We start from the raw sequence: 18,971 nt of genomic DNA, 5'->3' as shown, positions 1-18,971 counted from the left end.
TTTTATACATACACACTGTGGATGTACTGCATGCATAAATATACTGTACAGTGATTTGACCAGAAATATATACGTTGTCTTGAAAAATGATTAATTTCCGATGAACTTTTCCACATTTTTTCACATTACGCCCCCAAAAACTTAAATGTATTCTACTGGGATTTTATGGGAAATACAAACACTAAGTTGCCAATATTTGTGAAGTGTAAAGGAAATGATACATGGTTTTCTAATTATTTTAAAAGTATAAATCTGAAAATTGTGATGTGCATTTGCATTCAGCCTGTCCCCAAGTCAATACTTTGTAGGACCACCTTTCACTGCAATTACTGCTGAAAGTCTTTTGGGGTAGGTCTCTTCCAGCTTTTCATATCTAGAGGTGGAAATCTTTGCCTGTTCTTTTTTGTAAACTAGCTCTAGTTCAGTGAGATTAGATGAAGACCATCTGTGAACAGCAATTTTCAAGTCTTGCCACAAACTCTCAATGGGATTTAGGTCTGGATTGTGACTGGTTCATTCAAACACATGAATATGCTTTGATCTAAGCCATTTCATTGTATCTCAGGTAGTATGTTTAATGTCACTGTCCTTCTGCAATGTGAGCCTACGCCCCAGTCTCAAGTCTTTTACAGCCTCTTATAGGTTTTCCTCCGTGATTGCCCTGTATTTAGCTCCATCCAGTTTAGCATAAATTGGCCAGTTTCACTGTCCATGCTGAAGAAAAGAACCCCCTGAGCATGATGCTGATACCACCATGTTTAACGGTGGGGATGGTGTTTTCAGGGTGATATGCAGTATTTTTTTTCTGATATACATAGCGTTTTTGCATTTAGCCCCAAAAGTTTTACTTTTGTCTCATCTGACTAGAGCACCTTTATCCACATGCCAGCTAGAAGGTGATCTGTTGAAGAGTATACCCTTTATTTTGTAGATGAGTGAAAGGACAAAATTTGCAGCAGATAGCAATGTCCAAAACATTATGCAAATTGAACTACATGTATTTTTATGTGCAGCATGGGTGTGTGAACTGTACATTATCAAACACTTCCTGGTTCAGAATGTGCAGTTAATTTTATAATCACTGTAGGCGGAGCAATGTGTTAATTGCACTTTATACATTTTATAGCTGTATAATCTAAATATGACTATCACTGGAACATGTTTTTCTTCCTATCAAATGTACTTGTAAAACTCTGTGTAAAATCTGCTGGAAATAGTAAGAAAAGAAAATTTCAGTATATAAAATTTGCTCTAGTACTCAAATATCTCCTTTCTCTCAGTTTTTAAATATCTGATTCAAGTAGTTATAGACAGTTAGAAAAACATGGCTGTTTTCTTTCATAAACAGCTCCATTTGTGGCCATAGGCTGTGTCTAATTTTGCAGCTTTGCACCATTCAAATCTATAAGGCTAAGCAGTTATCAATGTTACACAAGCTGTGGACATTGTTTTTCAAAGAGAGCAGCCATGCTTTCTTAATTCTGTCCAACCATTTTCTCTCAAAATTCTTTTTATTAGGGGATTTTTACAGTATAGGGGATAAAGGGTCTGGAAAGCAATAAAGGGAAAGGAAGGTAACCAAAGAAAGGAAAAGAGGAAAGGGGTTAGGGGTAAGAGGAGAGAAGGGAAATGAAGGGAAATGAAGATCATGTTAATATAGTTGCACCACAACAATTAACATACCAAGTGCAAAAACAACATAAAATAAAATATAGATTAAAAGAGTTTTGACAAAGTAATACTACATCATATAAAGAGGCTTTCTTGCTTGGAGAAAAAATTAAGTTCCAAGAGGACCATTTGAAATTATATTTATTTAAAGAGTTATGCCTTAATGCTAAGGACATTTCAAAGTAATAAGTTCATAAATAGAGGGAATATCCATCGATTTTTAGTGTGATGCAATACAAGTTTTTACGACAGAAAAAATACGTAAAGAAACTTGTCTCATTTTTTAAAGGGAGGTCATCTTTCATCCAGAGAAAGGAGAACCAAATTGGGGGGGGGGGGAGTTGACAGGAGACTCATTTGTTTTATTCAATAGTAAAGACACATCTTTCCTAAATATCGAAAGTTTAGGAGATTCCCAGAATATATGAAGATTATTAAATCATTATAATTGAATTTAGCAATGAGACAGGCCTATAGCTCGATACTGATGAGGGATCGCTGCCTTGTTTTGAAATCACGATTATAGTGGCTTGAAGAGATTCTTTGGGAAAAGAAGTCTCCTTGTCTGCATGGTTGAACATGGAAGTTAATGGAGATGAGAGATGTTGGCTAAAATTCTTATATTATGCATTAGGTAACCCATCTGGACCCGGTGACTTATTTTCCTTTCATTTATGGAATGTTGAATTTAATTCATCTGTGGTTAAAGGACAGTTTAGCTGATTAATTTGTTCTAAATTGAATTGTGGAAGAATAATATTAGTGAGGAATTACCGTATATACTCGAGTATAAGCCGAGATTTTCAGCCCAAATTTTTGGGCTGAAAGTGCCCCTCCCGGCTTATACTCGAGTGACGGTAGCGGTGGGGTTGGCGGGTGAGGGGGAGAGGGCGCTGAGGCATACTTACCTAGTCCCGGCGATCCTGGCGCTCCGCCTGCCATCCCACGGTCTTCGGGTGCTGCAGCTCTTCCCCTCTTCAGCGGTCACGTGAGACCACTCATTAGAAAAATGAATATGGACTCCACTCCCATAGGGGTGGAGCCACATATTCATTTCTCTAATCAGCGGTAACGGTGACCGCTGATAGAGGAAGAGGCTACGGCACCGAAGACCAGCTGTCCGTGGGAAGGAGCGGGACGCCGGGAGCAGGTAAGTATTACATATTCACCTATCCCCGTTCCACACACCGGGCGCCACTCCATCTTCCCGGCGCCACTCCATCTTCCTGGCATCTCTCCACTCTGACTGTGCAGGTTAGAGGGCGCGATGACGCATATAGTGTGCGCGCCACCCTCTGCCTGATCAGTCAGTGCGGAGAGACGCTGGGACAGGACGCTGAGGAGCTGCAAGCAAGAGAGGTGAGTATGTGTTTTTTTTTAATTGCAGCAGCAGCAATGGCACAGCTTTCTATGGTACATCAATGGGGCAATAAAAAACGGTGCAGAGCACTATATGGCAAAGCTATGGGGCAATAATGAATGGTGCAGAGCACTATATGGCACAGCTATGGGGCAATCATGAACGGTGCAGAGCACTATATGGCACAGCTATGGGGCAATAATGAACGGTGCAGAGCACTATATGGCACAGCTATGGGGTAATAATGAACGGTGCAGAGCACTATATGGCACAGCTATGGGGCAATAATGAACAGTGCAGAGCACTATATGGCACAGCTATGGGGCAATAGTGAACAGTGCAGAGCACTATATGGCACAGCTATGGGGCAATAATGAACGGTGCAGAGCACTATATGGCACAGCTTTGGGGCAATAATGAATGGTGCAGAGCACTCTATGGCACAGCTATGGGACAAAAATGAATGGTGCAGAGCACTATATGGCACAGCTTTGGGGCAATAATGAATGGTGCAGAGCACTCTATGGCAGAGCTATGGGACAAAAATGAACAGTGCAGAGCACTATATGGCAGAGCTATGGGACAAAAACGAACAGTTCAGAGCACTATATGGCACAGCTATAGGGCAATAATGAACGGTGCAGAGCACTATATGGCACAGCTATGGGGCAATAATGAACGGTGCAGAGCATTGTATATGGGGCACAGCTTTATATGGAGCATCTATGGGGCAATAATGAACTGTATGGAGCATTATATGTGTCAAATTTTTATATAGAGCATCTTATGGGCCCATCATGAACTGTATGGAGCATTATATGGGGCTCCTGATTCAATATGGATATTCAAAAACACATAACCTACTGATGTCTCAATTAATTTTACTTTTATTGGTATCTATTTTTATTTTTGACAGTAACCGGTAGCTGCTGCATTTTTCACCCTAGGCTTATACTCGAGTCAATAAGTTTTCCCAGTTTCTTGTGGCAAAATTAGGGGGTCGGCTTATACTCGGGTCGGCTTATACTCGAGTATATACAGTAGTTAATTTCATTACAGTTGGGTTGTGGTGTAGAAGAGTCATCTTTGAGATTGTAAAGAGAGGAGTAGAATAATGCAAATTGTTCTGCTATATCTTGAGGATGAAGATATGAATTACCTGAATTTTTGTTAGATAAAACTCTAGATTTCAAGCGTTACTGTTTAACTTTATTGGCCATGACCCTAGTCTTTTTTATATGAATAGTAGTGGTTTAGTTTGATTGCATTAATTACTTTGCCATAATCCTCCAACAGCAAAGATTTCAATTATGCTTAAGCTTATAATTTTGTGTTTCTTCAGAGGGATTTATTTGTTGTTTTTTTTTGTGATATATTTTGAATATTTTCCCTAATTGTTTTTCTGAGTTGAGCATTTAGCTGAATAAGGACACCTCTATTGAGTGCCTTGTGGGAGTTCCAAATAGAAAAAGAGGAATATTTTTAGTAGAATTCTCTTGGAAATAAAAATACATTGCTTTTATATTTTCTCCTTAACCCCTTCCCGACCTTTGACGCCACGTAGGCGTCATGAAAGTCGGTGCCATTCCGACCCATGACGCCTATGCGGCGTCATGGAAAGATCGCATCCCTGCAGACCGGGTGAAAGGGTTAACTCCCATTTCACCCGATCTGCAGGGACAGGGGGAGTGGTAGTTTAGCCCAGGGGGGGTGGCTTCACCCCCTCGTGGCTACGATCGCTCTGATTGGCTGTTGAAAGTGAAACTGCCAATCAGAGCGATTTGTAATATTTCACCCATTATAACGGGTGAAATATTACAATCCAGCCATGGCCGATGCTGAAATATCATCGGCCATGGCTGGAAATACTAGTGTGCCCCCACCCCACCCCCCCGATCTGGCCGGTACACTGCTCCGGCTCCCCTCCGTCCAGTGCTCCGCTCCCCCCCGTGCTCGTGTCCGCTCCCCCCGTGCTCCAATCACCCCCCCGTGCTCCAATCACCCCCCCTGCACTCCGATCCACCCCCCCCCGTGCTCCGTTCCAGCCCCCCGTGCTCCATTCCAGCCCCCCCGTGCTCCGTTCCACGCTCCCCGCGCTCCGTTCCACCCCTCCCGCGCTCCGATTCCCCCCCCGTGCTCCGATCCCCCCCCCCGTGGTCCCCCCCCACCCTATCATACTTACCGATCCAGCCGTGGTCCCGTCCGTCTTCTCCCGGGCGCCGCCATCTTCCAAAATGGCGGGCGCATGCGCAGTGCGCCCGCCGAATCTGCCGGCCGGCAGATTCGTTCCAAAGTGCATTTTGATTACTGAGATATAATCTATCTCAGTGATCAAAATAAAAAAAATAATAAATGACCCCCCCCCCCTTTGTCACCCCCATAGGTAGGGACAATAAAAAAATAAAGAAAATTTTTTTTTTCCACTAATGTTAGAATAGGGTTAGGGTTAGGGGTAGGGTTAGGGTTAGGGGTAGGGTTAGGGGTAGGGTTAGGGGTAGGGCTAGGGTTAGGGTTAGGGGTAGGGATAGGGGTAGGGTTAGGGTTAGGGGTAGGGATAGGGGTAGGGTTAGGGTTAGGGGTAGGGTTAGGGCTAGGGTTAGGGCTAGGGTTAGGGCTAGGGTTAGGGTTAGGGTTAGGAATGTGCACACGTATTCTGGTCCTCTGCGGATTTTTCCGCTGCGGATTTGATAAATCCGCAGTGCTAAACCGCTGCGGATTTATGGCGGATTTACCGCGTTTTTTTCTGCGCATTTCACTGCGGTTTTACAATTGCGATTTTCTATTGGAGCAGTTGTAAAACCGCTGCGGAATCCGCACAAAGAAGTGACATGCTGCGGAATGTAAACCGCTGCGTTTCCGTGCAGTTTTTCCGCAGCATGTGTACAGTGATTTTTGTTTCCCATAGGTTTACATTGAACTGTAAACTCATGGGAAACTGTTGCGGATCCGCAGCATTTTCCGCAGCGTGTGCACATACCTTTAGAATTAGGCTATGTGCACACGGTGCGGATTTGGCTGCGGATCCGCAGCAGTGTTCCATCAGGTTTACAGTACCATGTAAACATATGGAAAACCAAATCCGCTGTGCCCATGGTGCGGAAAATACCGCGCGGGAACGCTGCGTTGTATTTTCCGCAGCATGTCAATTCTTTGTGCGGATTCCGCAGCGTTTTACACCTGTTCCTCAATAGGAATCCGCAGGTGAAATCCGCACAAAAAACACTGGAAATCCGCGGAAAATCCGCAGGTAAAACACAGTGCCTTTTACCCGCAGATTTTTCAAAAATGGTGCGGAAATATCTCACACGAATCCGCAACGTGGGCACATAGCCTTAGGGTTAGGGTTGGAATTAGGGTTGTGGTTAGGGTTAGGGGTGTGTTGGGGTTAGTGTTGTGGTTAGGGGTGTGTTGGGGTTAGGGTTGTGATTAGGATTATGGCTACAGTTGGGATTAGGGTTAGGGGTGTGTTGGGGTTAGTGTTGGAGTTAGAATTGAGGGGTTACCACTGTTTAGGCACATCAGGGGTCTCCAAACGCAACATGGCGCCACCATTGATTCCAGCCAATCTCGTATTCAAAAAGTCAAATGGTGCTCCCTCACTTCCGAGCCCTGACGTGTGCCCAAACAGTGGTTTACCCCCACATATGGGGTACCAGCATACTCAGGACAAACTGCGCAACAATTACTGGGGTCCAATTTCTCCTGTTACCCTTGTGAATCTAAAAAAATGCTTGCTAAAACATAATTTTTGAGGAAAGAAAAATGATTTTTTATTTTCACGGCTCTGCGTTGTAAACGTCTGTGAAGCACTTGGGGGTTCAAAGTGCTCACCACATATCTAGATAAGTTCCTTGGGGGGTCTAGTTTCTAAAATGGGGTCACTTGTGGGGGGTTTCTACTGTTTAGGCACACCAGGGGCTCTGCAAACGCAACGTGACACCCGCAGACCATTCCATCAAAGTCTGCATTTCAAAAGTCACGACTTCCCTTCTGAGCCCCGACGTGTGCCCAAACAGTGGTTTACCCCCACATATGGGGTATCAGCGTACTCAGGAGAAACTGGACAACAACTTTTGGGGTCCAATTTCTCCTGTAACCCTTGGGAAAATAAAAAATTCTGGGCTAAATAATTATTTTTGAGGAAAGAAAACGTATTTATTATTTTCACGGCTCTGCATTATAAACTTCTATGAAGCACTTGGGGGTTCAAAGTGCTCACCACACATCTAGATAAGTTCCTTTCAGGGTCTAGTTTCCAAAATGGGGTCACTTGTGGGGGGTTTCTACTGTTTAGGCACATCAGGGGCTCTGCAAACGCAACGTGACGCCCGCAGAGCATTCCATCAAAGTCTGCATTTCAAAACGTCACTACTTCAATTCCAAGCCCCGGCATGTGCCCAAACAGTAGTTTACCCCCACATATGGGGTATCACCGTACTCAGGAGAAACTGGACAACAAATATTGGGGTCAAATTTCTCCTGTTACCCTTGGGAAAATTAAAAAATTCTGGGCTAAATAATTATTTTTGAGGAAAGAAAACGTATTTATTATTTTCACGGCTCTGCATTATAAACTTCTATGAAGCACTTGGGGGTTCAAAGTGCTCACCACACATCTAGATAAGTTCCTTTGGGGGTCTAGTTTCCAAAATGGGGTCACTTGTGGGGGGTTTCTACTGTTAAGCCACATCAGGGGCTCTGCAAACGCAACGTGACGCCCACAGAGCATTCCATCAAAGTCTGCATTTCAAAACGTCACTACTTCACTTCCGAGCCCCGGCATGTGCCCAAACAGTGATTTACCCCCACATATGGGGTATCAGCGTACTCAGTAGAAACTGGACAACAACTTTTGGGGTCAAATTTCTCCTGTTACCCTTGGGAAAATAAAAAATTGCAGGCTAAAAGATCATTTTTGAGAAAATAATTTTTTTTTTATTTTCATGGCTCTGCGTTATAAACTTCTGTGAAGCACTTGGGGGTTCAAAGTCCTCACCACACATCTAGATTAGTTCCTTTGGGGGTCTAGTTTCTAAAATGGTGTCATTTCTGGGGGATCTCCAATGTTTAGGCACACAGGGGCTCTCCAAACGTGACATGGTGTCCGCTAATGATTGGAGCTAATTTTCCATTTAAAAAGCCAAATGGCGTGCCATCCCTTCCGAGCCCTGCCGTGCGCCCAAACAGTGGTTTACCCCCACATATGGGGTATCAGCGTACTCAGGACAAACTGGACAACAATATTTGGGTTCCAATTTCTCCTATTATCCTTGGCAAAATAGGAAATTCCAGGCTAAAAAAATCATTTTTGAGGAAAGAAAAATTATTTTTTATTTTCATGGCTCTGCGTTATAAACTTCTGTGAAGCACCTGGGGGTTTAAAGTGCTCAATATGCATCTAGATAAGTTCCTTGGGGGGTCTAGTTTCCAAAATGGGGTCACTTGTGCGGGAGCTCCAATGTTTAGGCACACAGGGGCTCTCCAAACGCGACATGGTGTCCGCTAACAATTGGAGCTAATTTTCCATTCAAAAAGTCAAATGGCGCGCCTTCTCTTCCGAGCCCTGCCGAGTGCCCAAACAGTGGTTTACCCCCACATATGAGGTATCGGCGTACTCGGGAGAAATTGCCCAACAAATTTTATGATCCATTTTATCCTACTGCCCATGTGAAAATGAAAAAATTGAGGCGAAAAGAATTTTTTTGTGAAAAAAAATTACTTTTTCATTTTTACAGATCAATTTGTGAAGCACCTGAGGGTTTAAAGTGCTCACTAGGCATCTAAATTAGTTCCTTGGGGGGTCTAGTTTCCAAAATGGGGTCACTTGTGGGGGAGCGCCAATGTTTAGGCACACAGGAGCTATCCAAACGCGACATGGTGTCCGCTAACGATGGAAATAATTTTTCATTCAAAAAGTCAAATGGCGCTCCTTCCCTTCCGAGCCTTACCATGTGCCCAAACAGTGGTTTACCTCCACATGTGAGGTATTGGTGTACTCAGGAGAAATTGCCCAACACATTTTAGGATCCATTTTATCCTGTTGCCCATGTGAAAATGAAAAAATTGAGGCTAAAAGAATTTTTTTGTGAAAAAAAAGTACTTTTTCATTTTTACGGATCAATTTGTGAAGCACCTGGGGGTTCAAAGTGCTCACTATGCATCTAGATAAGTTCCTTGGGGCGTCTAGTTTCCAAAATGGGGTCACTTGTGGGGGAGCTCCAATTTTTAGGCACACGGGGGCTCTCCAAACGTGACATGGTGTCCGCTAAAGAGTGGAGCCAATTTTTGATTCAAAAAGTCAAATGGCGCTCCTTCCCTTCCAAGCCCTGCCGTGCGCCAAAACAGTGGTTTACCCCCACATATGAGGTATCAGCGTACTCAGGACAAATTGGACAACAACTTTCGTGGTTCAGTTTCTCCTTTTACCATTGGGAAAATAAAAAAATTGTTGCTAAAAGATAATTTTTGTGACTAAAAAGTTAAATGTTCATTTTTTCCTTCCATGTTGCTTCTGCTGCTGTGAAGCACCTGAAGGGTTAATAAACTTTTTGAATGTGGTTTTGAGTACCTTGAGGGGTGCAGTTTTTAGAATGGTGTCACTTTTGGGTATTTTCAGCCATATAGACCCCTCAAACTGACTTCAAATGTGAGGTGGTCCCTAAAAAAAATGGTTTTGTAAATTTCGTTGTAAAAATGACAAATCGCTGGTCGAATTTTAACCCTTATAACTTCCTAACAAAAAAAAATTTTGTTTCCAAAATTGTGCTGATGTAAAGTAAACATGTGGGAAATGTTATTTATTAACTATTTTGTGTCACATATCTCTCTGGTTTAACAGAATAAAAATTCAAAATGTGAAAATTGCGAAATTTTCAAAATTTTCGCCAAATTTCCGTGTTTATCACAAATAAATGCAGAATTTATTGACCTAAATTTACCACTAACATGAAGCCCAATATGTCACGAAAAAACAGTCTCAGAACCGCTAGGATCCGTTGAAGCGTTCCTGAGTTATTACCTCATAAAGGGACACTGGTCAGAATTGCAAAAAACGGCAAGGTCTTTAAGGTCAAAATAGGCTGGGTCTTGAAGGGGTTAAATGCAGGGCATCGAAGAAGAAAAGAACTAAATTTCCACCTCCTAGAGTTGTTCCCATTGACAACTGATTTTATCGAAAAACTTATTGTTCTTAATCAGACCATGAAATGTTCCCTATGTTGATGTCCTTACATCTCTGCAGAGAAGTGATATTGGTTAAAACCAAATCAGTTTTTGAAAAAGTTTGAGGACAGTTAGAACAGTATGTAAATTCCCTAGATAAAGAATTCAGACATCTAAATACATCAAACAATTGCGATTTGATGATCCAGTTTTTAAGGAGAACATTTTACTTCTGGGTGTGGCTGTTGTATGCATCGCTTGGTCAAGAATATTAAAATCCCCCAGAATAATTTAATCCCCTTTCTGAGGTTTTTGGACTTTTTTCATTAGTTTGTTTAGAAATGTGATTTACCCACGATTAGGAGAGTAAAAAATTAACTAGAGTATAAGTGATCACATCGATTACACAGATAAGAATGTGGAATCGGTTGTTAGTATCAGTAATTTCCTCTAATAATTGAAAAGAAACAGTATCTCTGACTGTCATAATCAGTCCTGCCTTTTTTTGTCTAAGGAGGATCTAAAAATATAAGGGAAATTCTTATGAGAAAATTTTGGTGGATTAATAGATGATAGTTTTGTTTCTTGGAAAGCAATTACGTTACAATTTGATTTTTTAGCTTCTTTCCAAGAAGAGAGCCTCATAATTGAACTATTAAGTCCCTTTACATTTAGAGATAAGATTTTTGCCACCATTAATAACGCAGAATGAGACCGCTTGGGAAAGCTGGAATTTCTTATTTGTGAATATTAATTCTCTTCAAGCAAGAATATCAATGGTGCAATTAACAAATACAAGGATAAAAACACTATAAAGAAACATCTCAAAAAACACAACTAAAACACAACCAGACACAGATTTTTCTAAGATGATCCTGTAACAAGGTCTGGGAACAAACAAGACAAAATTCCCACGGACCTCATCTTAGAGAACAGGGGAAAAGTTTAGCCAACTTTGCATTTGAGTCCTGTAAAATAACCTATAAAATAAAAGTAAGTCAGAAGATGTCAATAATGAACAAAAGATACCATAATCTTCTTAGAAGCCCATTCAATTGTGTAATCAGGGTTACATCTCTTCTTCATGCTCATCCAATGTAGGTTTATTTTCTTTACCTGAAATGTTATGTTCCTTTTGAAATTCTGGCCTTCTGTTGGATTTTTAATCGCATATGGTTTTCTGTTGATGAAAACTAATTAATTTTGTAGGAAAGCCCCATTTATATGGGATGTTCTTATGTCTTAGGATTGTAGTGAGTTGCACAAAGAATTTCCTAGCCCTTAATGTCTCCCTTGAAAAGTCTGCATACACTTTAATGGCTTCATATGGAGAATGCAGATTTTTGTATTTCCTGAGATAATCGAGCATACAATCTTTAGTATGGAAAAAACTGAGTCATATGATGACTTCTCTCGGGATTTCTTTTGATAGGAACTTGGTTTCTGGAGCCTGAGGGCCCTGTTGATTGTCAAGTCCAAATTTTTAGTCGACAGGAGGGTTTTCTGGAGTAGATCCTTAATATACGGGACAAGATCCAAAGGGGAGACAATTTCTGATATTTCTCTAAATTTTAAGTTATTATGCCTATTGCAATCTTCTTGATCAGGAAGTTTAGCTCTTAGAAATTTTACTTCGTCTTTAAAAGTTGGATAGTCTTTTTCCTGAGAGTTTTGTTTTAACCCCTTCCCGACCTTTGACGCCACGTAGGCGTCATGAAAGTCGGTGCCAATCCGACCCATGACGCCTATGCGGCGTCATGGAAAGATCGCGTCCCTGCAGATCGGGTGAAAGGGTTAACTCCCATTTCACCCGATCTGCAGGGACAGGGGGAGTGGTAGTTTAGCCCAGGGGGGGTGGCTTCACCCCCTCGTGGCTACGATCGCTCTGATTGGCTGTTGAAAGTGAAACTGCCAATCAGAGCGATTTGTAATATTTCACCCATTATAACGGGTGAAATATTACAATCCAGCCATGGCCGATGCTGAAATATCATCGGCCATGGCTGGAAATACTAGTGTGCCCCCACCCCACCCCTCCGATCGCCCCCCCACCCCCCCGATCTGGCCGGTACACTGCTCCGGCTCCCCTCCGCCCTGTGCTCCGCTCCCCCCCGTACTCGTGTCCGCTCCCCCCGTGCTCCAATCACCCCCCCGTGCTCCAATCACCCCCCCTGCACTCCGATCCACCCCCCCCCGTGCTCCGTTCCACCCCCCCGTGCTCCGTTCCAGCCCCCCCGTGCTCCGTTCCACGCCCCCCGCGCTCCGTTCCACCCCTCCCGCGCTCCGATTCCCCCCCCCGTGCTCCGATCCCCCCCCCCGTGGTCCCCCCCCACCCTATCATACTTACCGATCCAGCCGTGGTCCCGTCCGTCTTCTCCCGGGCGCCGCCATCTTCCAAAATGGCGGGCGCATGTGCAGTGCGCCCGCCGAATCTGCCGGCCGGCAGATTCGTTCCAAAGTGCATTTTGATCACTGAGATATAATCTATCTCAGTGATCAAAATAAAAAAAATAATAAATGACCCCCCCCCTTTGTCACCCCCATAGGTAGGGACAATAAAAAAATAAAGAAATTTTTTTTTTTCCACTAATGTTAGAATAGGGTTAGGGGTAGGGTTAGGGTTAGGGGTAGGGTTAGGGGTAGGGTTAGGGGTAGGGTTAGGGGTAGGGGTAGGGTTAGGGTTAGGGTTAGGGGTAGGGGTAGGGTTAGGGTTAGGGGTAGGGGTAGGGTTAGGGCTAGGGTTAGGGCTAGGGATGTGCACACGTATTCTGGTCCTCTGCGGATTTTTCCGCTGCGGATTTGATAAATCCGCAGTGCTAAACCGCTGCGGATTTATGGCGGATTTACCGCGTTTTTTTCTGCGCATTTCACTGCGGTTTTACAATTGCGATTTTCTATTGGAGCAGTTGTAAAACCGCTGCGGAATCCGCACAAAGAAGTGACATGCTGCGGAATGTAAACCGCTGCATTTCCGTGCAGTTTTTCCGCAGCATGTGTACAGCGATTTTTGTTTCCCATAGGTTTACATTGAACTGTAAACTCATGGGAAACTGCTGCGGATCCGCAGCGTTTTCCGCAGCGTGTGCACATACCTTTAGAATTAGGCTATGTGCACACGGTGCGGATTTGGCTGCGGATTCGCAGCAGTGTTCCATCAGGTTTACAGTACCATGTAAACATATGAAAAACCAAATCCGCTGTGCCCGTGATGCGGAAAATACCGCGCGGGAACGCTGCGTTGTATTTTCCGCAGCATGTGAATTCTTTGTGCGGATTCCGCAGCGTTTTACACCTGTTCCTCAATAGGAATCCGCAGGTGAAATCCGCACAAAAAACACTGGAAATCCGCGGAAAATCCGCAGGTAAAACACAGTGCCTTTTACCCGCAGATTTTTCAAAAATGGTGCGGAAATATCTCACACGAATCCGCAACGTGGGCACATAGCCTTAGGGTTAGGGTTGGAATTAGTGTTGTGGTTAGGGGTGTGTTGGGGTTAGGGTTGTGATTAGGATTATGGCTACAGTTGGGATTAGGGTTAGGGGTGTGTTGGGGTTAGTGTTGGAGTTAGAATTGAGGGGTTACCACTGTTTAGGCACATCAGGGGTCTCCAAACGCAACATGGCGCCACCATTGATTCCAGCCAATCTCGTATTCAAAAATTCAAATGGTGCTCCCTCACTTCCGAGCCCCGACGTGCGCCCAAACAGTGGTTTACCCCCACATATGGGGTACCAGCATACTCAGGACAAACTGCGCAACAATTACTGGGGTCCAATTTCTCCTGTTACCCTTGTGAATCTAAAAAAATGCTTGCTAAAACATAATTTTTGAGGAAAGAAAAATGATTTTTTATTTTCACGGCTCTGTGTTGTAAACGTCTGTGAAGCACTTGGGGGTTCAAAGTGCTCACCACATATCTAGATAAGTTCCTTGGGGGGTCTAGTTTCCAAAATGGGGTCACTTGTGGGGGGTTTCTACTGTTTAGGCACACCAGGGGCTCTGCAAACGCAACGTGACGCCCGCAGACCATTCCATCAAAGTCTGCATTTCAAAAGTCACTACTTCCCTTCTGAGCCCCGACGTGTGCCCAAACAGTGGTTTACCCCCACATATGGGGTATCAGCGTACTCAGGAGAAACTGGACAACAACTTTTGGGGTCCAATTTCTCCTGTAACCCTTGGGAAAATAAAAAATTCTGGGCTAAATAATTATTTTTGAGGAAAGAAAACGTATTTATTATTTTCACGGCTCTGCATTATAAACTTCTATGAAGCACTTGGGGGTTCAAAGTGCTCACCACACATCTAGATAAGTTCCTTTCAGGGTCTAGTTTCCAAAATGGGGTCACTTGTGGGGGGTTTCTACTGTTTAGGCACATCAGGGGCTCTGCAAACGCAACGTGACGCCCGCAGAGCATTCCATCAAAGTCTGCATTTCAAAACGTCACTACTTCAATTCCAAGCCCCGGCATGTGCCCAAACAGTAGTTTACCCCCACATATGGGGTATCACCGTACTCAGGAGAAACTGGACAACAAATATTGGGGTCAAATTTCTCCTGTTACCCTTGGGAAAATTAAAAAACTCTGGGCTAAATAATTATTTTTGAGGAAAGAAAACGTATTTATTATTTTCACGGCTCTGCATTATAAACTTCTATGAAGCACTTGGGGGTTCAAAGTGCTCACCACACATCTAGATAAGTTCCTTTGGGGGTCTAGTTTCCAAAATGGGGTCACTTGTGGGGGGTTTCTACTGTTAAGCCACATCAGGGGCTCTGCAAACGCAACGTGACGCCCACAGAGCATTCCATCAAAGTCTGCATTTCAAAACGTCACTACTTCACTTCCGAGCCCCGGCATGTGCCCAAACAGTGATTTACCCCCACATATGGGGTATCAGCGTACTCAGGAGAAACTGGACAACAACTTTTGGGGTCAAATTTCTCCTGTTACCCTTGGGAAAATAAAAAATTGCAGGCTAAAAGATCATTTTTGAGAAAATAATTTTTTTTTTTTTTTTCATGGCTCTGCGTTATAAACTTCTGTGAAGCACTTGGGGGTTCAAAGTCCTCACCACACATCTAGATTAGTTCCTTTGGGGGTCTAGTTTCTAAAATGGTGTCATTTCTGGGGGATCTCCAATGTTTAGGCACACAGGGGCTCTCCAAACGTGACATGGTGTCCGCTAATGATTGGAGCTAATTTTCCATTTAAAAAGCCAAATGGCGTGCCATCCCTTCCGAGCCCTGCCGTGCGCCCAAACAGTGGTTTACCCCCACATATGGGGTATCAGCGTACTCAGGACAAACTGGACAACAATATTTGGGGTCCAATTTCTCCTATTATCCTTGGCAAAATAGGAAATTCCAGGCTAAAAAATCATTTTTGAGGAAAGAAAAATTATTTTTTATTTTCATGGCTCTGCGTTATAAACTTCTGTGAAGCACCTGGGGGTTTAAAGTGCTCAATATGCATCTAGATAAGTTCCTTGGGGGGTCTAGTTTCCAAAATGGGGTCACTTGTGCGGGAGCTCCAATGTTTAGGCACACAGGGGCTCTCCAAACGCGACATGGTGTCCGCTAACAATTGGAGCTAATTTTCCATTCAAAAAGTCAAATGGCGCGCCTTCTCTTCCGAGCCCTGCCGAGTGCCCAAACAGTGGTTTACCCCCACATATGAGGTATCGGCGTACTCAGGAGAAATTGCCCAACAAATTTTATGATCCATTTTATCCTACTGCCCATGTGAAAATGAAAAAATTGAGGCGAAAAGAATTTTTTTGTGAAAAAAAAGTACTTTTTCATTTTTACAGATCAATTTGTGAAGCACCTGAGGGTTTAAAGTGCTCACTAGGCATCTAAATTAGTTCCTTGGGGGGTCTAGTTTCCAAAATGGGGTCACTTGTGGGGGAGCGCCAATGTTTAGGCACACAGGAGCTATCCAAACGCGACATGGTGTCCGCTAACGATGGAAATAATTTTTCATTCAAAAAGTCAAATGGCGCTCCTTCCCTTCCGAGCCTTACCATGTGCCCAAACAGTGGTTTACCTCCACATGTGAGGTATTGGTGTACTCAGGAGAAATTGCCCAACACATTTTAGGATCCATTTTATCCTGTTGCCCATGTGAAAATGAAAAAATTGAGGCTAAAAGAATTTTTTTGTGAAAAAAAAGTACTTTTTCATTTTTACGGATCAATTTGTGAAGCACCTGGGGGTTCAAAGTGCTCACTATGCATCTAGATAAGTTCCTTGGGGCGTCTAGTTTCCAAAATGGGGTCACTTGTGGGGGAGCTCCAATTTTTAGGCACACGGGGGCTCTCCAAACGTGACATGGTGTCCGCTAAAGAGTGGAGCCAATTTTTGATTCAAAAAGTCAAATGGCGCTCCTTCCCTTCCAAGCCCTGCCGTGCGCCAAAACAGTGGTTTACCCCCACATATGAGGTATCAGCGTACTCAGGACAAATTGGACAACAACTTTCGTGGTTCAGTTTCTCCTTTTACCATTGGGAAAATAAAAAAATTGTTGCTAAAAGATAATTTTTGTGACTAAAAAGTTAAATGTTCATTTTTTCCTTCCATGTTGCTTCTGCTGCTGTGAAGCACCTGAAGGGTTAATAAACTTCTTGAATGTGGTTTTGAGTACCTTGAGGGGTGCAGTTTTTAGAATGGTGTCACTTTTGGGTATTTTCAGCCATATAGACCCCTCAAACTGACTTCAAATGTGAGGTGGTCCCTAAAAAAAATGGTTTTGTAAATTTCGTTGTAAAAATGACAAATCGCTGGTCGAATTTTAACCCTTATAACTTCCTAACAAAAAAAATTTTGTTTCCAAAATTGTGCTGATGTAAAGTAAACATGTGGGAAATGTTATTTATTAACTATTTTGTGTCACATATCTCTCTGGTTTAACAGAATAAAAATTCAAAATGTGAAAATTGCGAAATTTTCAAAATTTTCGCCAAATTTCCGTGTTTATCACAAATAAATGCAGAATTTATTGACCTAAATTTACCACTAACATGAAGCCCAATATGTCACGAAAAAACAATCTCAGAACCGCTAGGATCCGTTGAAGCGTTCCTGAGTTATTACCTCATAAAGGGACACTGGTCAGAATTGCAAAAAACGGCAAGGTCTTTAAGGTCAAAATAGGCTGGGTCTTGAAGGGGTTAAGGAAACAGCCTCCACTTTCTTATTAGTAGCAATTATTTTTTGGTTCATTTATTCGAATGAAATTTGCAAGTTATCAAACCTTTTATTAATATTAATGTCCAATTGTTGGATTGAAGAGGTGTATAATTCAGATGCTGTCAGATTTCCATTTTGCCAAACTGAATTAAGGTCCCGTCACACTGAACGATATCGCTAGCGATCCGTGACGTTGCAGCGTCCTGGCTAGCGATATCGTTGAGTTTGACAGGCAGCAGCAATCAGGATCCTGCTGTGCCATCGTTGATCAGCGCAGAAAGTCCAGAATTCTATTTCGTCGCTGGATCTCCCGCAGACATCACTAAATCGGCGTGTGTGACGCCGATTCAGCGATGTCTTCACTGGTAACCAGGGTAAACATTGGGTTACTAAGTGCAGGGCCGCGCTTAGTAACCCGATGTTTACCCTGGTTACCAGCGTAAATGTAAAAAAAAAAACACTACATACTTACATTCCGCTGTCTGTCCCCTGGTGCTGTGCCTGGTACCAGCTCAGATACTACTGTAGGGTTACTAGTTCTTCCAACCAGTTTTTTCACGGTGTGTTTTTTGTGATGTTTTGGGAAGACCACAGGTTGGTGGTTTTTAACATTTTTTGAAATAAAGAATTTTTATAGGGCTTTATATGATTTAATATTTACTTACCGGTGATACGGTCAAATGGTGGCATGAATTGGTGGCAATGTGGCTCAGGTTTATAGATGATGTTTTTGTGGTGTGGACGGGAACCAAGCACCAGTTTGAAACATTCATCAAAGATCTGAACATCAATGATATCGGCCTGAGATTCACATTCGAAATCGATAAGGAAGAATTGGCGTTCCTTGATGTGAAAATTAGAAAAGGATTGAATGGGGGATTAACAACAAGCATCTATCGGAAGCCAACAAGTACCAATAATCTTCTGAATTGGAATAGCCACCATCCGGTACCGTTAAAAAGAGGGATCCCTAAAGGGCAGTTCATGAGGTTGAGGAGAAACTGCTCCGATGTGAGAACGTTCCATAGTCAATCGAGAGACATGCTTAATAGATTTAAAGAAAAAGGTTACCCCAGATATGTCCTGGATTTGGCATATCAGGGGGCGGCTAATCTAGATAGACAACTGCTGCATAAGCAAGATAGATCAGGGGACACCACAAAAGATGTCATCAGAATTATAGGGACGTATGGTTACCAGCATCAAAGAGTAAGGGAGGTTATCAACAGACACTGGGATATCCTCAAAATGGACCCAGATCTTAGTGACCTGTTGGGTGCGCATCCAGACATCACTTTTAGATGGGGCAAGTCACTAAAAGATACTTTCGTTCATAGCCACTATACGAGACCCAAAGCAGTGGGTACATGGCTTGATAGGAGACCATGTGGTTTTTTCCGTTGTGGTGATTGTCAAATGTGCAAGTGTATGAAACCTGGTAAGGCCTTTTCCAGTTCCTCTACAGGAAAGATATTTTACCAGAGGGACTTTTCCAACTGTAAATCCACAGGGGTTGTTTATATGGCTACCTGTCCGTGCCCTAAGGACTACATCGGCAAAACGAAAAGAGAGCTGCGTAGAAGGGT

The 18,971-nt window shown here is 43.1% G+C and overlaps 1 protein-coding gene across 1 annotated transcript in view; it reads left to right on the top strand.

Annotated features, from left to right (window-relative positions):
- Positions 1 to 18,971, top strand: part of DUOXA1 (dual oxidase maturation factor 1) — a 92,206-nt gene that overhangs the window by 54,710 nt on the left and 18,525 nt on the right. The gene's annotated exons all lie outside the window — the stretch shown is intronic.

Source organism: Ranitomeya imitator, chromosome 4 (genome assembly GCF_032444005.1).
Source record: "Ranitomeya imitator isolate aRanImi1 chromosome 4, aRanImi1.pri, whole genome shotgun sequence".
Taxonomy (NCBI): Eukaryota; Metazoa; Chordata; class Amphibia; order Anura; family Dendrobatidae; genus Ranitomeya; species Ranitomeya imitator.
This window is presented reverse-complemented; position numbering and strand designations above follow the sequence as displayed.